Raw genomic sequence first — 18,983 nt, 5'->3', positions numbered from 1 at the left:
AAAATTCACCCTCTTAACCATTTTTAAGCATGTAATTCAATGGCATTAAGGAGTTAACATTGTTAACAGGACCATCCTCCATCCACACAGGGCTTCACTCTTGCAAAACTGAAACTCTGTCACCATTAAACATGAACCCCCTATTCCTTTGGTGACCACTTGCCCCTCACAGCCACCATTCTGTTTGCTGTCGTGTTTGACTACTACCTCATATAAGTGCATGATACAGTATTTGCCCTTTTGTGGTTGGCTTATTTGACTTACCGTAATGTCATCAGTGTTGTAGCACGTGTCAGAATTTCCTTCCTTTTCAAGGCTGAATGACAGTACTCCACTGTATGTATATTTTGTTTATCCGTTCATCCGTCAGCAGACACTTAGATTGCTTCTACCTTTTGGCTCTTGTAAATAATGCTGCTATGAACATAGATGCACATGTCTCGTAGAGTTCCTGCTTCTAGTTTGAGGGTTTAGACCCAGAAGTGGAATTGTTGGATCAGATGGCAGTTCTGTTTTTAAGGTTTTAAGAAGCTGCCATCCTATTTTCCACAGCATCTCTACCATTCTACATTCCCACCAACAGCTCACAAGGGTTCAGACTTCTCCACAGCCCTGTTGATGTTTGTTCTTTCCTCTTTTGTTATATATGGTAGTTGTTGTGAACTGATTTAATCAGATGTTGCAGGACGCCTGGGTGGCTCAGTATGTTAGGTGTCCAACTCTTGATTTTGGCTCAGGTCATGATCTCACAGTCATGGCATCCAGCCCTGCATAGGGCTCCGCACTCAGCATGCAGCATGCTTGGGATCCTCTCTCTCCCTCTTCTTCTGCCCCTCCCCTGCCTGTGCATGTGTATGTGTGCGCGCACTCTCTAAATCAATGGATCTGATGTTGGGGCCCTTAGGTGGTCTGCATCTACACAGACTTAGGTTAACACTTAAGTGTTTCTCCATTGCTTGCCAGTCTTAAAATTTTAGTTTACGATTAAATGGGGGCTGTACGTGTCTAGAAAATACTCCTGAAATAGAAAAGACTGGTCCTTCGGCCTAGTTAGGTAACAAGTTGTCCTCCAGACTTCTGAGTGGGACAGGATGGGTAAGGCAGTCACTGCTTGTGCTTGAGGTCACACAGTTCAGGTGATGGAATTGATGGGCCTTCCACAAGGTCTCCCAGCCCTGGGGCAGTTTTCTCTCCCCTGCTCTGTTTACACAGGGTTCTTCAATCACAACCACCAGAATAGCTATAGTCAAAAATTTTAAATTTCTACACCATCAAGTACGCCTTTTTGCCAGGGTCCATTTAGAGCAGAGGTTCTCAATTCTGCACATTCAGACCATGTGGGAAGCTTTTTTCTTCTTCTTCTTCTTCCAATATTTTACTTAAATTCAAGTTAGCCAACAGATAGTGTAGTATCAGGAGTAGAACACCTGGGAAGCTTTGTAAAAACTGATTCCAGGGCACCCTGCAAGAGATTCTGGTTTAATGAGTCCCAGAGGGTGGCCTGCACATTGAAAGATCTCCAGGAGAGTCCTCTGTGCAGCAGGTTGAGAACAACTGACTTAGAATAAGCCCTATATTGTGCAAGTCACAGTCATTCACTTTCTGTGTCATGACTTCTCAAGGAGTGAATCACTGATACCAGGTTTCACTACTTAGATCTTAATTTCTGATCCCTGCCCTCAAAAAGTAGGAGTGCGTGTGTGTGTGTGTGTGTGTGTGTGTGTGTGTGTGTGTGTGTGTGTGTGAGAGAGAGAGAGAGAGAGAGAGAGAGAGAGAGAGAGAGAGAGAGAGAAAGCTGTCATGGAGCCATGGTAGATGTCTGCAACGATAGAATGGAGGCCAAAGGTGCCTCACTCTGCTCTACCTGTGGTTCAGCACAGAAAAGGCATGATGTTTCTAGGCAGAAAGCAAGAGACCCACAGCTCCCTCCCAGCCCAGCATATTAGGGAGGCTGCTTATTCAACTTAGAAGTTCCTGCCCGCAGCGCACCTACAGGGGCAGGAGGAGGGGACACTTGCCCAGCAAGTATTTCGTAGAAGAAACTCTGTGAGAAGTTGCCACATAGAAGTCAAGGCCTTCAGTGAGGACTGTACCCCAAGCTCTAAGCAGCGCACCCTCCTCACTCCATGATGGTAATCAGGGAGCTCCATTCAGTTCAGGACGCCATACAGCTCTGGTTTGTTCCCAGGCCTGGTGAAAGGCCAGAACGCTATGACGGAACAGGGCTGAGCTCCTCAGCTCACGCTGGCTGCTCAGGTGACTCCACTTGAGCAAGTCTAGGCATGAAGGCCTGGAAGACATGTGCCAACATAAATATCCTGACCATGCCCTTCCTTTTCCTCCCCAAGCCTAGATACAGATAGTCTTGTTATCTGCATTAAATACTTTCTCCCCAAAATGAAATCAACAGGATACTGTAGGCCCAGAGTTTAGTGCAGAACCCACACTGTGGTTAAGCAGGTTGGCTACAGGCCACACTGGGCCATGCTCACCCCCAGATTTTAGTTCGGGCAGCTGGGGCATCTTCTGAGGTACATAGATTGAAAGGGGGACTAACAAGAAGACTTACACCCATGACCATGTCTCCACGGTACTGAAGGGACAGCAGTAACAAAGTTACCAGAAGTCGGGAGCAGTGCACAGAGAGCCCTGGGCTTCTGCACAGCATCTCCAGCCCTGTTACAGGTGTGGACATCTCCCTCACCTTCAAGAACTAAGAACCCCAATCTATGGTCTAAATAAAAGTAGAAGTAAATTTTGAAGAGTTTGGGAAAACATTGTGAGGGCCCAACCTAGTATGCATTACCAGAAGGACTCTCGGAACCTCACCAGCACCAGTTACAAAGGACTTCTGTGATGTTATCTCCTCTAATTTCCTGCGGTGGGTGTCCCCTTGGCCCCATTTCATGGTTGAAGAAGTAGACCTAGAGAACGTGAAAGCAATGCCCCAGAGCCAGATCCAGTCCTGATGAAGCTCCCGGGACTGATGTCCTTCTTGGAGCTGTGCCTTTGCACAGTGCACCTCCTGGCATTTTCATCAGGTTCTGATGGCACGGGGTGGCAAGTCTTAGATTCCATTGATCAGGTAGGTTAGTGACCTCCCTGAAAATAGAAATGGGGCCCCTGAGAAATGAGACCCAGGTTAGGGAGGGGAGGGAAAGGTCCACACAAGTCTGGTGGATGAGCCCATGGGAAGGTGGACTGCAGGGTTCACCAGCGATCACAGGTGGGACACATGGACTTTGGAGCATTCAAAGGGGCAAATTTAATGGCTTGGCCATCTAAGGGCTGAGGGCTGGCTGCTCCCAATGCCCACAGGACTTCTGCCCCTACTCACTGGGCTTCCCAGCCTGTTTTCCAGTCCTGCCTCTGAAGGCCTAGCCTGGGTAAGCACCTTGGGGTCGGGCTCGTGGGCCTGGCACAGCACTATAGCAGCTGCCTATCCCAGTGTCCTGCTGCCTGGGGACCACCCGACCCCAGGGGAAGGCTGTCTGGGCTTTGCACAATGCCCTGAGCTCTTACAGAGCCTGGAAGGTCGCCCTGGCCCCTCGCCTGGAACACGGTATTTTCCCTCTGCTGGCGATCTGACTCACTCTGACTCCTCCACATCCGGTCACACCACAGCCTGGGGCCCTCAGCAGCCAACAGCCATCTGGTCAGCCCAGCCCAGACTCTGCACTCTAATATTAAATGTTGGACCAGGAAGGAAGGAAACGAGAAAGGGAGGGAAGAGGCTGGGAAGGGTGGAGGGACTTACGTGTCCATGGTCCTCCAAATGAGCAGCGTTTTCTCTTCCATTTTCTAGAGCAGTCCCAGACCAACAGTATCAGCATCCCCGAGAACTTGTAGAGATGCAGATTCTTGGACCCCACCCTAGACTTCCTGAATCAGAATCTTGGGGGTGCCCCCTGCCCGTGTGTTAATGAGCCCTCTGGGGCTTCTCCGACCTGCCCCAGTTTGAGAACCACTGCCCTGGAACTGTCACCAGGGAGCGTATTGCCTCTGCTGTCCTCTTTTTAGCTATCTCAGCCGTAGGGCTCTCCTGACCTTATTGAAACGGCCCCAGAGGCCCCTCTGCCTTCCCAGACACCACTCCTGCAGCGCCCCTTTTTGACCCAGCACTAGTGGAGCCTGGAGGGCAGCCCGGGCAGGTGTGGTGGGTCTAGACCAGGCTGTGGCCCCTCCCTGTCTCTCACGTTCTTGTGTTCGTTGGAACCTCCCGACAATCTGCAAGGTAGGCAAGAGAATACCACTGCCTTGGTTTGATAGATGAGGGAAACGGAGTCTCAGGGGTTAGTGGCTGTTCTCCCTCCAGAGCATCCCGACTCCCAACGTGGGGGCAAGATCACTTCTATGCCTGCAAGACAGTTAAATAACAAGGCAGCCTTCCTGTGCCTGGGTGGTGTGGTAGTAGGGGGCTCTCCCACCCGTGGGGGTGCAGTGAGTGGGCTGAGGTTGCCTGGTGAGGCTTGGCATCCTCTACGGTGCTGGTGTGTTGCATTTTCTCTGGACCCCAACAAAGCCTGCCAGCACCTCTGACCCATATAGAGTCCTTTATGTTAAAAATTCCTCTGGATCCAACTGCCCCACTTCTGGGTACATACACAAAAGAATTCAAAAGCAGAGACTCAGAGATAGTTGCACACCCATATGTATAGCAGCATTTGTCACGATACCCAAAAAAAAGGTGGAAACAACCCAAACATCCATCAGCAGGTGAACGGATAAAAATGGGGTACCTACATAAAATGGAATATTATTCAGCCATATAAAGGAATAAGGTTTCAATAGTACTGTCACAAGGTGAACAGTGTAGCACTATGCTAAGTGAGATAAGCTGTACACACAAGAACAAGTTCTTAGAGTCCTCAAATTCATAGAGACAAAGTAGAATGGTGGTTGGTTGCCAGGGGCTAGGATGGACGTTAGTGCTCAATGGGCACAATTTCAACTTTGCAAGATTAAAAAGTTCTGCAGATGGACAGTGGCAGTCATTGCACGACAATGGGAATGTACTTAATGCCACTGAACTGTAGACTTACAAATGGTTAACATGGTAAGTTTTATGTATATTTTACCATAATAAAAATTACAATCTGTGATCCCTCCTCCTCGAAAAACAAAAACAAAATCCTTGGGGTGCCTGGGTGGTTCAGCTGGTTGAGTGTCTGACACTTGATTTCAGCTCAGGTTCATGATACCAGGGTCGTGGGATCAAGCCCCACATCGAGCTCTACACTGGGTATGGAGCCTGCTTGGGATTCTCTCTCTCACTTCACACCCCCTCCCCCGGCTTCTCTCTCTCTCTCTCTCTAAAATAAAAGAAAAAGTTTTTTTAAAATCCTCTAGGGGTGCCTGGGTGGTTCAGTTGGTTAAGCGTCCGACTTCAGCTCAGGTCATGGTCTTGGAGGTTTGTGAGTTCAAGCCCTGCAGTGAACTTTGTGCTGACAGCTCAGAGCCTGGAGCCTGCTTTGGGTTGTTTGTCCCCCTCTTTCTCTGCCCCTCCCCTGCTCACACTCTGTCTCTCTTTCTCTCAAAAATAAACATTAAAAAAATTAATTAAAAATGAAAACATCCTCTAGATGCTGGGACCATTTCCAGGGAAACAGCAGCATACAGACCATTCTGCAAACACCCTACGCAGCCACATGCTTCCACTTGTCCACTGTGGCATGGGAGGGAAAGTCCCAGACATTGGGTTTGATTTCCTGGACTCCTGTTTTCTGGCCCTGTGACCGTCAGCAAGCAACTTAGCTTATGTCGGACCCTCAGTCTCCTCTTTTATAAAAATGACTAAAAATATCCCAGGTTCTTGTGAGGGCCAATTAGGAAACAATCTGAAAGCTGGCACATAACAGGTGTTCAGTCAATGGTAGTTATTTATGGTGTTCCCTCATTCTGGAATGTTCTCCCCACCTGCTCTATAGGATAAGCCCTTGTTCATCCCTCAAAGCCCCATCAGGTCAAATCCCACTGCTTTGGTGAAGGCTGTGGTAATCTTCAGTATTATTCTCCCAGTACAGCTTCTCCCTGCCTGATGTTGGTCATGGCCATTCAACTGGAATGCCTATAAGAGCCAGGTGGTGCTATGCCACGACTTCTTTCCCTCCAAACCGGTCACCAGCGCAGCAAAGCCCCAGAAACACGGTGAACATGCGGCATGAGTACGGAACAAGCCTTTGCCATTTAACCCTCTGAGATTTGGGGGTTGCTTGTTTCCTCGGTGTACCTCGGTTCTGGGCCGCTCAAACTGTGGTTTTCCTTCCGCAGTCTCAGCATCCCCAGAACACTTGTTAGAGATGCACGTTCAGGCCTCGCCCCTGACCTACAAAACCAGATTCTCCATTTTCTTCTGAGGTAACATGTCAAAGGTGCTGAGTGTGGTTTCTCTGCCATAAAGGGGCTCAGCAGCCATTATTTCCTCCCTACCCCTCCAAGGCTTCTACAGAACACTCTGCCTGTTACCGCCCTCAAGTGCCATTCTCCCCTTCTTCCTTATCAGGTTTTGTAGGAGATTGCAATGTGCTCGTTAAAATATTCAGGTTCCCAGAATTCCTTGAAGCTAAGGGGAGTCACATGACCCAGTTATATCTCTGGCTCAGAGGAACTCCCCGGGCTGCAGAGAAACTCATCAGAGGTGAAAGGCTCAAGTGACAAGTGCATCTATCTGGCTTTGGGCCTTGCTCTTCCCCTTGCTTCTTGCCTGTTACTTGCATGACAAAGTGGTCCCAGTGACTCATGCTTCCCTATATTCATGTAGTCCCCAGCCACATGGAATCTGGGCTGGCTGGTGCCTCACTCTGACCAATAGAATGGGCCTGACTTGAGCTTCAGGACTTCTCCCGGGCTTGGAACCTGACGTCTGTACAGGCTGAGAAATTGCTCTCCCTCCAGGAGATCACGTTCCTGTCAAAGCGAGGACCATCCATCCCACTGTGCAGGCCAGAAATCAGGAAATCACCTCACCTTTTCCTCTTATCTGCAGCCAGGCCATTCCCCTCACAGGACTGATGTATGGAGAAGACACCCACTGATCTCCTACCTCGCCACCGTGCCTGCCCCACACAAGCCTGACTGTAGCTGTCAGATCGATCTTTCTAAACACAGATCTGAAGGGCATTCCCCAGTGCTGTTAGAGTAACTCACAGGCCCTGACATGGCCTACACATCCATACGTGATCCAGTGTCTGCCTTACTCTCTAATCCCATCTCTGTCCACTCCCCTCTCTAAATACCAGGCCCCTGGACATATCATGCTGCTCCCTGTTTCTGATGCAAGCTATGCCTGTTAACACCTCCGTGCCTTTGCCCCAGGGCTGACAAACTTCATCCTTCATGTTAATTCAAAGTCTTAGTCTGCTTCGGCTACTCTAACAGAATCCCACAGACCGGATGGTTTAAATACCAATTTATTTCTCACAGTCTGAAGGCCAGAAGTCCAAGATCAAGGTGCTGGCAAGGGAGGTTTCATTCTGAGACTTCTTATCTTGGCTTGTAGGTGGCTGCCACCTTGCCATGTGCTTACATGATGTGTGTGCCTGAGGAACGAGAGGGCCAGCTCTCTGAGGTCCCTACTCGGAAGGACCTAATCCCATTTGATCAGGGTCCCACCAGTTCCTTTGTTAGAGGCCCATCTTCAAATACAACCACATTTGGAGGTTAGGGCTTTAATATATGAATTTTGTGGGTAGGGGGGGAACACAAACATTTGGTCCATAGGATCCAACTAGGAATGGCTGCCTGGAGAAAGGTGTTGATAAGAAGTCTGAGGTCCTTCCTGGACTCCATGATAAAAAAAAAACACTATGCTTGATTCATGATGTCTGCCTTGGACTTGGCAGGAGATATTGGGGTGGCTTACATACCATATGTTTTCTTCCCTTGTTTTATGTGCTCATCTTTGCTAGCCTCTCTCTTGGCCCCAGCACAATCTCTGACACATACCAGGCCCCTGACACATTTTCAATGAATGAATCAACAAGTGAGTAATGGTCTCAAAGCACATTGCAAATGGACGGTTTCACTGAAGCTTCACAGAGGCTGTGAGGTAAAGCCGAACGGGCAGGTGGTTGGAAATCTTTAAGGTGTTCGCCCTTCTCTCCCCTCACCCTGGGCTGGAGATGCTGCAATTGTCTTAGCGACTGCACGGATGTCTCGACGGATGTCTGTCAGGATCCCAGGTGACTTTTGCTGACACTGTCTCCCAGAGCCACTGAGACCTTTGCCCTTCTCACTTCCTTCTGCCCCTGCACCCCCATTCACCCCAGTGCTGCACCCCCACCCTCTGGCCGCTGTCACTTTGAGAAGCAAATTGATTCTGTGGTCACTCAGCCTGGTAGCAAGGGAGGGCCTCGCCTGCCTTCCTATGGGACACATGTTAACTGGTGCTGTGATGCAGGAGTCACAAGCAGGCGCAGGCGTGTGTGATGGGGAGAGAGGTGTCGTGATTAAAGGGGAAATGTACTCGCGTCTCAAGTGCTCCTGTTGGAATGCAGCTCATGAAGACGAGTGTGTGTCTAAATGTATACGCCTGGGCCCGCTTCTTCCCCTGCTCTCGCGCTCAGCCACACTGCCTTGACCAGCCATTGGGTCTGTCTCTGCCAACCAGGCCATGTGGCCTGTGGCCGAACCTCTTGTAGAGCACTGTAGATGGACATCCTGCCCCGGCCCCCCTCCTGCTCTGGGCCTGCTGTAGCCTCCCCCACCGGGCACTCATTCTCAGCCAGTGCAGTGCCTACCTGTGTGAGATGTGATCCTGCTTTAAGGAGCTCGTGGCCCATATCAGTGGCAGGATGCTTGGGACCAGCTGTGTGTTGGGAGGAGCGGAGGCCGTGTCCAGTCTGCTGGACAGGGAGGGCAGGTGAGCAGGCCTAGGGCCGTGTGGCTGGGTATCCCCCTGTTCGCCTGCAGTGGAGGGAGGGAGCAGGGGGCAGAGGGAAGGAGACCAGCCTGGGAGGGGTCGTTTGGGTTACACAGGACAGCAGAGATGGCACCAAGAGCCTGCTCTCTGGGGCTTGCAACCTGGAGAACAGAGCAAGGACTTCCTGCTGCTGATTCACTTGGGGTTCTGTCTCCTCGGCCGTGGACACTGTCTCACATAGTAACTGCTGAGAGAGAAAGGACCCAAGGGGCCCAGGGCTCAGCACTCAACCTGGCCTCGCCTCCACAGAGTTTCCCAAGGTTGGATAATGCCTGTGATCATTTCCCAGGACTCTGGCAAGCCTTCCCAGGAGAACCATCTGAAGGGCACTGGCCTTTCCATTTCCTCTCTGTCTTCCTGGAGGCCCCACTAGTCCAGCCAAAAAGGTCATTGAGCCCCGGGAGTGGAGTCACAGAGAGGTGAGGGTGTCCCTGGCTCTGCCTATGCTCTGAGCCCAGTGCTCTCTGAAGTACCCTGGGAAGTAGCCAGTCTCTACTCCCACCCTTTGACCAGCCCTAGTTCCATGAGGAGAATCCTAGGTGGTTCACTCTCTACGAGGCTCCTTCCTCCCCAGCAAAGTTGTTGAATATTTATTGCACGGTAAAATTGAGTCTTTGTATCTCCACTGCTGCCCACTATGTGCCGTCCACAGTGGGCTCTCTGCACGATCTGACCTCTACGTCTCTCCCACTCTGACCTGATTCTTATCATAGTCCTCACCGTGCCCTCCTTTGGCCATACTAACTTCATTGTGCCTGTAGTTCCAACCTCTTTCTTACCTCTAGGCTTGGCCAGTGTAATTTCCTTTTCCCCAGCTCTTCACCTGGGTGATTTCTGCTCATTTCTCAGGTCTTTGCGTAAAATACTCTCTTTCAGGGAAAACTTCCCGGAAATTTGATGGGGAGCTGCAGAACAGACTAGGCTAGAGAGACCAGAGACTGGGAAGTCTGTCCTAGGCTAAGACCTCATGGTCAAAGCCCAAAGTGGGATGTGCATAAGCCAAACTGGAAAAGGAAAGGAAAAGACAGATTCTCGTGACCAATCCAACAAATTTGGGAGTGAAAAATACAGAGGAGTTGACAATATAAAAATATGCTGTGTCCACAACCTGTGTGAAGCTTACTTTTAGGCGTTTGTGTCCTAGGAAAGAGAGAGGCCCTAACTGATTTGGCAGCAAATTTCTAACTAACACTTTTATGTGGGTCCCATCCTCCCAGGAAAATGGAGAGTCTCTTGCAAGAGAAGTATCTCTTCTCATTGCACATGCATTCCTTTTTACTTCTAGCAGAATTCTGGCTGTCTTCTCAGTTCTGGGCCTCAAATTTATAATGCTTATCTCAAAGAGCTTCTAGTTCTTCAACCGTTTTCTGCAGGAGCCAGAGTGGGGGGTGGGGGCAAGGAGACAAAGCCGTCTTTTCCCCCTTGATCTTACTGTATCATGAGTCCCAGCAGGAGAGAGATGGCATTTCAGTGTTACCTTACTGCTCTGTTACTGGAGAGAATATAATGAATGGACTGTTTATAAAGATGTGGGCAGGATGGAAGGCATCAGGCAAGGGAATGGTGCAGCACCTCCAGGACCTAACTGTGCAGTGCCATCAGCTCAGGAAGCTTGAAAACACAAGAGAGGAAGTGATTATAAGAACGCAACGAGGGCTGTAGATGAAGGAGGGGGTTTCTGTGGCCTTCCTGCAGGAAACAACCAGCCACACCGCGGCCCACCCATCCCCCACGGGCAAGGAACTAGAATAATAAACACCCTGCCGCTCTTTCCTCCTGCCCTCCTGTTTCCTGCTGGCATCCACTGTGGCCTCAGGTCGACCAGAACTGAGAAGGCCAGGAAGCTCCATTGGCACAGTTTATACAGCTTGGCCCCAGGGACAGGGCATGGTGGAGGAGAAAGAGGAGCAGAACCGGAGAGACCAACAGAACATCCAGCACACAGGTATTTCATACACAGGATAAAGCCACACACTAGAAAATGGCGCCAACTGTGGACCTAGCGTGAGGAAATGATGTCAAGCTAAGGCAGGGCTTTGAGTAAACGGGAAAGAGAAAGCTGGTCCACAGGGACAGGAGGCTGGCCTCCAGGTCCGGAAAGAAGCAGGAAACCCAGGGCCAGTGGAGACAGAGCAGGAGAGAAACTGCAAATGCCCCTTCAGGTTCCTGGTTCCAGTTCTCTGGAAAGGCCTGGTGACCTGTTTTTGTGAAAGTCCCTTGATTCCACACAAAACATCACCCTTTCACGTAAGACAGCATGAGGAAATTTTCAGTTTGACAACCAAAGAACTTTGGGTATACTTCATTTGAAACAAAAGAACCTTGAGCACACCGAATTTCATTTAATCCCCGTAACAACCCTGAAAGGTGGGCACCTTCACCCCCATTTTAAAGATGAGGATATTGAAGGTCCCGGTAAGATTAGATAATCTTCACTGAGGAAGCTGGGACTCACTCACTCTTGGCTTGGCCTGGCTCCAACACTTCAGAATTTTCTAGGACTCCACGAGCTGACAAAGCTGGCTGAAAGCAATTTCCAAAACCAGAAGAGAACCCCACCCTTGACCAGGTCACCCCTGTGGGGAAACGACTTGCTGTCTCGGCTTGCCAGCTAAGGCTCTTTGGGGTCCTGCTGAGGAGCTGGCAGGCATGGCCACCCAGCACAGAAATGTTTGACAGGGTCAAGGAAGGGACCAACTCTGGATTTGTAAAACTACAGCCAAGTTTTGTTTTGTTTTGTGTTTTTTCCAAGAACTCCTAGAAGAGCAATGTATTTGCAAAAGCTGGAATTCCTTAGCTAAATACCAAGGACAGAGTTGACTGCACATGGGAACAACCCTCCACCCTGTATCCCCAAATACCCAGTCAGTACCCTAGCCCCAGAGGTAGACTGAGTTGTCAGAGGAGGAGGGCCTGCTCACCTCTGGCCACCCCTAGGAGCCCAGGGTGGGGCTCTCGGGCTCCCCGGAGAGCCCATCTCATCCCATCCCCAGGCGCACACCCTGTTAGCTTCCCCACCTCAGAGCAGGAAGGTGAGGTGAGGTAATGTCTCCACTAACCGACAGTGGCCAGGAGATGAAAAGAATCTCAGAAATGCTGTGTTTAATTTAAAGCAGACCGAGCCTGCCTTAGCCAGGCTGCAATTTCACTCAGAATAACCAGTTTGTTTTTCTTGGACATTCCAGGAACTAACTGGCCACCCCCTGTTAAGTCCCAACAGGAATGTTAGGGGCGGGGGCCCTTGCTGGGGGCACATGCTGCCTGCAGTTCTGCCCTTTTCCTGCCTCTGGGACTCCCTCAGTAGTGGGGGGGGGGGGAAGGGGTGCATCCTGCTGCAGAGAGGAGCTCTCTCCCTTTCTCCCCCTATAACTTCTTTACCCCCTGCACCTCATGTGGTATCCAGAATTCTGGGGATAAAAGGTTGTCATAAAAATAGCAACATGATCTATCATCTATCAACATGATCTGTTTATTGAGTGCTCTCTAAGCGTTCTGCTAAATACTTTCTAGTTATCGTCTTGTCGAGTCCTTACAACATCCCAGTAAGGTGTGTAGAAATTTCTATTGCGCTTTTTACAGATGGTGAAGCTGAGGCTAAAAGAGGTTATATAACTCGTCCCAAATCCCCCAGCTGGGATTGGAGCCCTCCCCCACAACTCTGGGTCCAAAGCCCAGGCTCCTCTCAGGCGCCTGTCCAGACCAGTCCCTCCCTGAGGAGCCTGAGGGGCTCTGGGTGCTTTGCTTCAAGGCAGGTGTGCTTGTTAGCCACACTGGTGTCTCTACAGGGAGTGCTCTGGGGACACGCAGGTGACTGCTTGCGGGAGGCAGCGCTGTGATCACAAGCCCTTCCTTCCAGTAGTTGGCACCTCTCCTTTGCTTTGGGTTGGGCTGGGGGTTTCCAATCCCTGTGAGTCGCTGCTCCTGGGATCTGTGGGACTCCTGGCCTGTGATTATCAAGTCTGGGCTCAAAGCAGGGTGAAGCAGCCCATGTGAAGAGGCAGGCTCCCAGCTCTGGGCTGAGCCTGTGACCTCCGGCAGCCCTTCCCTGCCTCAGCCTCAGCTCCTGCTCTGTGAAATTGTAAATGGAGATGGGGATGGGGAGGGGCACCAGGCTCAGATTCCTCTACCCCTTCGGTTCCTTTCCTGTTCTGATGTTACTTGGCAATAGGATTTGTGCAGCGAGGCCTTGGCTCCAGGAGACATGAGAGGGAGGTTGCGGGAGGGGGGACACTGGAGAGCGGCTTGGCTTCCGGGGAAGCTTCCAGGACTTGGAAGAGGAGAAAAGAATGGGTGGGGCCTGCAGCAAAACCAGGGACTGGGTGGCCCAGATGGGTTTATTCTAGGGCCCTAAGGCCAGTTCCAGAGCCATTTCCCAGAACCTGGCCTTCTCCTCTGGGCCAGGAGACATGGCAGATGGCATGGGCATAAGGCCGCGCCAACCAGACAACAGATTTTAACTTCGAAAGAGAAGCGGCCGTGGTCCTGTGAGCTGACTGCCTCCAGGGCTTCTCTCTGCCTGGTGTCCTCTGTTCCCAGGGCTCAAGGTGGCTGAAAACTGAGCTCTCTGGCCTCTCTACTGGGCTGCCTTTGATTTCCCCGGGAGTAGGGCGGACGGGGAGGGTGGTGGGTCCTGAAGCAGGTGAGACCGCCCCCCCCCCGCCCGCCCCCCGCCCCCCCCCCCGCAATGGTTCCCCAGGCTGGGCCAGCAAGAGTGGAAAGCTGGTGCAGCTGGTGGGTGGAGAGCCAGGGAGCTGCAGGCCTAGGAAGGGCTGATAAGGGGCCTCTCATGAAGGGGCTGGCTCAGGGGACAATGGGCTTAGTGTGGGTGGCCTGCACTGTTGCTTCGGTCTCTGCTCTCAAGAGAGGTTTCCATGGCACCCAGACACTGACTTGGCTACAAGTGTCAGTTGAGACAGTGTGTGGGAGTCCTTGAGTCCCAGCCTCCCCCACAGGGGGTGGGGGAACCATCCCCTCTGGCCCTGCCAATACCCACTAGCACTGTGCTATGGGACAGTCTCCAGGGACCTCGCAAGCCCACTCGCCCTCCTCCTCCCCTCCAGGAAACGGTAGAGACTTGGGGCTTTTCTGGCTGGACCTCATATGAGGTCCCCACTTAGACCTTCATTCTTCAGGAGTTGTTCATCTAGGGCACGGGGACAGGCAGGGGACATACCCCTTTTGTGCATTTTCCCAAACCTAAGCCAATAAATGAACTCTCCCCTTCCCTGACTCATCTGTAGGAATGGTGAGTTTTAGTGCTAAGTTTGGAAAAATGGGAGCCACTTTATAAATTATCAAGTCATGAGGACATGCAACTCTTTTGTTTTTGTTTTTTAATGAGCGTTGTGGCTAGTTAACCTAGTTAACCCTTAACACAAGTAAACTAACGGCAAACGTTACCATCCGTGTACCAATAAAATGCTTCTGACCTGGGGGTTCTCGGAAGGCTTTGTAGAAGAGCTGTTGTATGAGCCACGCCTCAGCAGGCAGGGTCAGCACGGGTAAAGGCACAGAGGTAGGAATGTCTAGGGAGTCGTGGGGCTGGGGGCCTGGTACCATGTAATAGGAGATGAGGTTCTGACGGATGACAGGACCCTGGATGAGGCTTACAGATCTAGAGTCTAGTGGTGTAGACCTCTTGAGGTTTTATTGGGGCAGAGGGAGCACTATTTAATTAAAGTGGGGCTTCAGAGGGGCACCTGTAGTGGCTCAGTCGGGTACGCGTCCGACTCTTGGTTTCGGCTCAGGTCGTGATCTCACGGTTCACGAGATCGAGCCCTGCATCAGGCTCTGTGTATTGACAGCATGGGACCCACTTGGGATTCTCTCTCTCCCTCTTTCTCTCTGCCCCTCCCTTGCTCACACTCTCTCTCTTTCAAAAATAAATGAACTTAAAACATAAAAATGGGGCTTCAGAAAGCCGACCCTGCTAAAGTGCTCCAAACAGCAACAATGATCTCACACTCGCAAAATGGCTAATTGTGAAACCTGTTGTTGATCCTGTTTTCCTCAGTAAAACATCAACCCTATATGAAGTCCGTGCCCTGCTGTATCACCCCCAGGGCACTGGCGAATGCTCTGGGTGAAGTGTGGAGGTTGGACTGGGGGTGGGGGAGAAGACCCACTAAGGGGTGGTGGAAGTGGGGGCTGTGGAGGGAAATGGAGGCCGGCAGAAAGACACAGGGGCTGGAGTGGCCTTGGCAAAGGCCCATTTTACAGATGAAGAAACTAAGGCTCAGCTAGGCGATACTAGATCTGGCCTTTCCTTTCTGCAAAACTTACCTTTTTTCCTTTGGAGACACGGAGTGCCAGGTGAACAATTCTCCAGGAGGACAGAAATCCGGCAATGTGGATGTGAAGACGCAGGATCCAGCCAGGGCAGGAGAGAAGGACCCGTGCCAGACATGCCTGATTCCACGCATCATCCCTTCTGTCTACCTTGTGGCGGGTTGGTCCCCCGGGACACAGACTCTGAGGTGATTAGTGAGCAGAAAGTTTATGATGTGCCTTGGGGTGAATGTCCGTGGGGTGTGGCAGTGAAGAGACAAGGGGGAGTGGACAGTGGGAGCAATTGGCCAGCGGCGCAGCCTCAACTGGGCGGTCAGTCAGCCGACCTCACGCAGAGCTCTGGAGCTGTGCTGGCCTCGGAGTTGTCCTTAGGTGGGATGAGAAGGGTGGAGCTGGGGAGTAGGCCCTGCAGTCCCAGAGGAGAGTCACGGCGGCACCACCCACAGTCCAAGTGGGACCAATGTCTCTACCAAAGGCAACTTCCCTCTGAGTTCTAACACTGACAGGGAGAACATGTCTGAGCCAATTCATTTTTCTCAGCCAGGCTACACGGATCAAAGGCCACTGACCAGCTCAGGGACTGGCTGTGTTTGGGTGAGTCAAGCAACATTCTCAAAGCTAGAATTTCTTCCTCCATGCCTCCCTTCCTTCCTTCCTTCTTCCTTCCTTCTGTCCTTCTCCCTCTCTGTCTCCCCTTTCACCTCCCCCTCCTCCTCCTCCTTTTCTTCTTCTTCTTCTTCTTCTTCTTCTTCTTCTTCTTCTTCTTCTTCTTCTTCTCCCTTTCCCCCTCCCTGTCTCCCTTCGTCTCCCCTTTTTCCCCCTCCCCTTCCTCCTCCCCCTCCTTCTCCTTCTCCTTCTCCTTTTTCTCCTCCTTCTCCTTCTTTTCCTTCTCTTTTTCCTCCTTCCCCTTCTCCTTCCCCTCCTCTCCTTCTCCTTCTCCTTCTCCTTCTCTTCCCCCTTCCCCTCTTCTTCTTCTTTCTTCTCCTTCTTGTTCACATATGTAACTTTTATACCTGGGGCGGGGGGGATCACATTCAAATGGTAAAAAAATTATGATGTTTATTTGACCATTTATACAACTGTGTGTTGTGAGGGAAGAAGGTGAGAGATGGTGATTGCCTGGTACAGAAAAGGACTGTGGGACCAGCGATAATAGACATCTCTGGCCATATGCAAATCCATCGTTACTAACACCCTAAAGAGCTATTTTTACTCTTAGCAACAGGGATAAATCTCACAGATGCAATATTGAAAAAGACACTAGACACAAAAGAGTACATCCTGTATGATTCCATTTATATGAAGTTCAAAAACAGGCAAAACTAATGTATGGTGACCAAAATCTGAATGGTGGTTGCCTCAGAGGAAGATTTTACCTGGGAGGAAGCAGAGGGAGCCTTCGGGGGTGATGGAAATATTCCATGCACTGATCTGAATGGTGCTAACCTGGAGGTTATATATGTAAAAAATCATTAGGCCATACTCTTTTTTTAAAATATATTTTTAAAGAATATTTATTTATTTTGAGGGAGGGAGAGCACAAGGGAGGGGCAGAGACGGGGGTGGGGGGTAGAGAGAGAATCCCAAACAGGCTCTGCACTGTCAGCTTGGAGACCAATGTGGGGCTCAAACCCACAAACTGCAACATCATGACCTGAGCTGAAATCAAGAGTCAGAAGCTTAATCTACTGAGGCACCAGGTGCCCTAGGCCATACTCTTAAGATGTGTGCTCTTTATCATATATGTTACACTTTTGTTATTCTCTTTGTTTTTAAGGAAGAGAAAAAGCACTTCAGTAGGGGATCTAGGCCAATAAAGGCATTGGCTCTAATGATAGAACTTTATGTTTTTCTAGAAAGCCAGGGGAGCCTGTTAGGCGGTGGGTTTCCCCTTGTCAGCTCTCTAAATTCTGCCTCTGATTCTCCCAGTTCCCAGACCACTAATATCCTGCCCTCATGCTAGGGACTAATTTTAGAAATTATTCTTCAAGAAGAACTTCCTTTTGGCTCAGCATGACTCCTATCTCATGCTTACGGAAGGGGGTCCTGGCTGAGCGCACAGCTACTTGGGGTCTTGTGCAGTGCTGGACCTTCTTACTCTTAAAGACTCTGGCCTAACAGTGCATCAGAAACGTCAAGCACAGCCCTCAGTGGCTGTTATATATTTATGTATATATGCAAACACATAGATACATACTCACGTATATTCGTGCATATATATTTTTATTACAAAATATTTTTAGATGGTTTTAACAATTTTGCTTTTAATCAGGTCTTTTTTTTTTTAAGTACTCTGTATACCCAGCATGGGGCTTAAACTCACGACCCCAAGATCAAGAGTTGAATCTCTATCGACTGAGCCAGCCAGGCCCCCCTTTGATAATACCGCTTTTCAAAATAAGGATATGAGGAACACATGTTATTTCTTAGTAGTCTCCATGCTTTCCTCAAGAATTATTGCAAATGGGCAAATGTTACTTCCAATTCATTTTTCAAATGTAATGAAATTATTATAAATACTAAATTTACCAATTAATGAAGTTGACATAATGGGTCGCTTTGAAGGCATTTAATTAAACATGTATTCATTTTGATTATGCAGTTTTTCTTTGCATACTTTGCAGTAAATGAATTTCTTCCCTAGAACTCAGACTTTTCCTCTGAGGTTAGTGTTCAGTTGATAATAAACTATTTCTCCCTGGGGAATCACCTTCTGGGCGAAGTGGGTGGGCCTGGCCAGGACAGTGGGGATCCCCAACGGCTCTGCTGTGCAAGACAAATTGTGGGTTGAGAGTGGTGAGCACAGGACGGTCTCAGAAAAGAGTCAGACATTTCCCAAGAGTTGGTGAATGTCATCCCTTCTGGCCTGTGGTGATGGGGAGAAAGTCAAGTTCAGTAGATCTTAGGAATCATGGTGCTCTATTGAGTCTGACCGTAAATACACGTCTGATGAGTCATGATTGCACGTGGCAGATCTTGATGAACTGATGTGAAAAGATGTCTAAGGCAGAGTCAAGTGAAAGAGGAACTTTTAGACAGCACAAAAAGTAATAGCATCCTGCATTGTGTGTGTGGGGGGGGGGGGAGGGAGGGTGTGGGTGTGGGTGTGTGTGTACACACAAGCACAGACAAAATCTGGAGGAGTGTACCAAGGACTAGAAACACTGATTATATACAGAAAGCATAACTATAGGGGAACTCTCACTTTCTAAGTCACCCATATCTGTAATGCTTGAGTTTTTTCAGTGAGCATGTACACCCTCATATAAATCTTCAATTTACGTGATGGGTAAGTCTTGAAGTGTGTCAGCTCATTCAAAATACTTACCTCAAAACTTCAAAATAAAGTGGCTCATAAATAACGAAAGAAAACACTGGTGATAGGTTCCAGTAGTTAGAAAAGTATCATGCCATGAACCTTCTTTTTTTGTCATTCATTAAATATCAACAGCTGGGTCACCTGAGTGGCTCAGCCGGTGGGGCGTCTGAATCTCGGTTTCGGCTCAGGTCACGGTCTCATGGTTTGTGGGTTCGAGCCCTACATTGGGCTCAGCGCTGGCAGTAAGGAGCTTGCTTGGGATTCTGTCTCTCTCCCTCTCTCTCTGCCCCTCCTTCTATCTCTCTCAAAATAAATAACTAAAAACTTAAAAATATATATTGATTGTGAACAACCCGTATAAATGTATATGAATGGTTATTTGAGAAACAAAGGCCACCTGACAGACACACCAGTGAGACTCCAAGTGGTGGTTTTGGCCTATAACCATCAAATCTG

At 49.8% G+C, this 18,983-nt stretch overlaps 1 long non-coding RNA gene across 2 annotated transcripts in view; it reads left to right on the top strand.

Annotated features, from left to right (window-relative positions):
- The first annotated feature begins 5,487 nt into the window (after positions 1-5,487).
- The window catches only part of LOC123384523, a 26,056-nt gene continuing 12,560 nt past the window's right edge, over positions 5,488-18,983 (top strand). For both annotated transcript variants that reach the window (XR_006595718.1, XR_006595717.1), the window contains exons 1-3: positions 5,488-10,865; positions 15,219-15,396; positions 15,749-15,802. This is a non-coding gene — a long non-coding RNA (uncharacterized LOC123384523). The remainder of the gene's footprint in view (positions 10,866-15,218; positions 15,397-15,748; positions 15,803-18,983) is intronic.

Source organism: Felis catus, chromosome A3 (genome assembly GCF_018350175.1).
Source record: "Felis catus isolate Fca126 chromosome A3, F.catus_Fca126_mat1.0, whole genome shotgun sequence".
Taxonomy (NCBI): domain Eukaryota; kingdom Metazoa; phylum Chordata; class Mammalia; order Carnivora; family Felidae; genus Felis; species Felis catus.
The sequence above is the reverse complement of the archived record's forward strand: the minus strand, read 5'-3'. Positions and strand labels throughout refer to the sequence as shown.